Genomic DNA, 3,293 nt, shown 5'->3' with positions numbered 1-3,293 from the left:
ATTAAATCAATAAATTTTTTAAAAAAAAATTATAATTTATATTTTTTTGAAAAAGATTTTTTTCTTAAAAAAAAGATTTTTTTTAAATAATAAATGAACAAAAAAATACTTTTATCTTATTTTATCCAAATATATTTGATAAATAAAAATATCTTTTTACATGAAATATTCAAACATAAAATCAATTTTACTTTTATAAAAGATTTTTTTCGAGAATGACGTCCAAACAAGCCCTAACTTAAATTAGTTAAGCGATTAGCTTATTCGTTCTCTTAAATAAATGTCAAAAGTTCGAATCTCATATTATATATATAGCAGTTTATTAGTTATTTACAAACTTTTAAATAATAAAATTTAAATATATGACAAATTAGTCTTTTATTTATTGGATAAAAAGATACAATAGAAAAAAAACAGCGTTATCTTCTTTTTCTGTTTGTTTTTATTTTTCATGATCTAATTAAAAAGGTGAAAAGCCTGATTTGGATAGAAAGAATAAATCTAGAAGCCGTATATACCAAATCTCTGCATTCGTCAATCATAAAAAAAATAGCTTAAACCAGTTTTGATTGAGTTAGGCACTGCCGCGTTTGTCTTTGGCGCTATTACCTCTGTTATAGTCTTATGTGACTATATAATTAAGCTGAATTTTTGCATGAATGTGTGATTAACAAGTTAGGCGTACTAACGACGATATATTGATTCATCAATTATTCTCATATATAACTCATTTTTTTTTTACAAATTCTTCTTTTTTTTTTTTTTTACATCCTCCTCTTCCTCTTTTTTTTTTTTTTATTGAAATTTCTTTTCCTCTTTTCCTTTTTCTCTTATTCTTCCATTAACTTCATCACCATGATCATCATCGTTATAGTCATCGTCGTCGTCTTATTCTTTTTATACGTATCATTGTTATTATCAATTTAGGAGGATTTGATGAAAGGACATCAATTCAAATCCTGGATTTTCGAATTGAGAGAGATCAAGAATTCTCGCTATTTCTTAGATTCATGGACCCAATTCAATTCATTATTGTAGAATTTGCCATATTGATGACGTTACCTGGTTCAAAATTAAAGAAAATATTTTTGTGCATTTATAGCAAATGTTCGATGTATTTTAGAAAACTTGCGGTGTATTTTGAAAATATTGCCGTATATTTTGGAAATATTTTGGTGTATTTTTATTTTGATAAGTTCTGCATAATTCAAAATTCTTTCTCTTCCTCTTTCTCATCTTCTGCTGCTGCTTCTTCTTCTTTTTCATTATCATCATCATCTTTTTTTTTTCTTATTCATTTTTATTTTCTTGTTTTACCTTCTCAAGTTTTTTCTTATTTTATCTCTTAACAAGAATAAAAATAAAAGAATCAAACAAAGAACAAAAAAAAAACACATAATGCTGCAAAATTACTTAGAAGAGGCAATGAACCTACATTCATTCAACTAAAAGAAAAAAAGAAATAAAGAAAAAAAAAAGAAAAAATGCATTTAAGAAGAAGAAGCAGTAGATGATGAGGAGGAGGAAGAAGAAGAGTTTTGAATTATGCAGAACTTATCAGTACACATACACCGAAAATTCTTAAACAATACACATAAATATCTTAGTTTTACACCGAAATTTGTATCAAATACACAAAAATGCTTCCTTTAATGCTGCATTTTATTTTCTTCTTTTTTTCCTTATTTCTTTCTTTCTTTTAGTTGAATGAATGTAAATTCATCATTTTTCAAGTAATTTTGCAGCATTATGTGTTTTTTCTTCTTTTTTGTTTGATTTTTTTTGTTTTTATTCATATTAAGAAAGTAAAACAAGAAGAAACTTGAGAAGGTAAAAGAAGAAGAAAAAGATGAATAAGAAAAAAAAAGAAGAAGAGGATGATGATGATGATGAAAAAAAGAAGAAGAAGCATCAGCAGAAGATGAAGAGGAGAAAGAGGAAGACTTTTGAATTATGCAGAACTTATCAGTACAAAAACACCGAAATTGTTAAACATTATATTCAATTCAAACCATCAATGATGAACAGCAATTTCCACAAACAAAAACAACATTATTCACCTATAGAATCATGAACTACTAATGAAAACATTAACTAGAATCGAAATACACCTCAATCACTTGGTTGAATTCAAAACAATAATCCACTTCACTCTTGTTCAATTGACAATCTGAACTTGAATCATTCATTATCTTCAACAACGAGATAACTGTTCAAAACTGATTTCAGAACTTGACTTTATCATCTTCTTTTTTCTTTATTATTCATTATTTTTTTCATCTTATTCTATCTTCTCAAGTTTTTTCTTATTTACTCTTTTAACAAGAATAAAAACAAAAAAAATTAAACAAAGAAGAAAAAGAAACACATAATGCTGTAAAATTACTTGAAAGATGATGAATCCACATTCATTCAACTAAAAAAAGAAAGAAATAAGGAAGAAAAGGAGAAGAAAAGATGAATTAAAGAAAATATTTTTGTGCATTTGTTGCAAATTTCTATGTAAGAATTCTGAATCTGATTTGTTATTGTGATGAATCTGTTCCATTCGCGTTTCGGTGTATTTTGGAATACTTGCGGTGTATTTTGAACATATTTCAATGTATTTTTATTCTGATAAGTTCTATATAATTCAAAACTTTTTTTCTTCCTCTTTCTCATCTTCTGCAGCTGCTTCTTCTTCATCTTCTTACTTCATATTCTTAGAATTTTTTTTGGGAGAAAATAATCAAACAAAGAAAAAAATACATAATGTTGCAAAATCAATAGAAAGAGGAAGAGAGAAAAAAATGCAGCAACAACAACAGTAATAAAAAGAACGACGATGAGGATGAAACACGCGAAGAAAAAAGAGGAAAAATGAAAAGAAAAAAGATAAGAAGAAGGAAGAAAAGGAGGAGGAGAAGAAATGCGGGATACAATTATTAGAGGAAGAACGATGTAATTTCACGTATGCATTATGTAAGTGAATTTTGTTGAGCTAGGATTAACTTGTATGAACTTATATGTCCAAAATACTTATATGTATAACGAGACTGTAAATTCATTAAATAAATATTGTGCTAAAGCCGTACGGCACCACATTCTAGTCCCTTCCGCATTATTAGAGTATCATTAAGATTGGTGTAAAGGCAGTTGCTATAATAGAAACTACAGAACAAGCAGAGCAAGACTTAAAGCTAATAACATGAAGTTAGTTAGTTAGGTATTGTTAGAGGCTTCTTTCAGAAGTTACTGCTATGATAAGATTAGAAAAGTTAGTTGTTAGTTACATCTCCCAATAAATGTAATTT

The sequence above is a fragment of the Arachis ipaensis genome, chromosome B04 (assembly GCF_000816755.2).
Source record: "Arachis ipaensis cultivar K30076 chromosome B04, Araip1.1, whole genome shotgun sequence".
Lineage (NCBI taxonomy): Eukaryota > Viridiplantae > Streptophyta > Magnoliopsida > Fabales > Fabaceae > Arachis > Arachis ipaensis.
Note: the sequence above shows the minus strand (reverse complement) of the source record.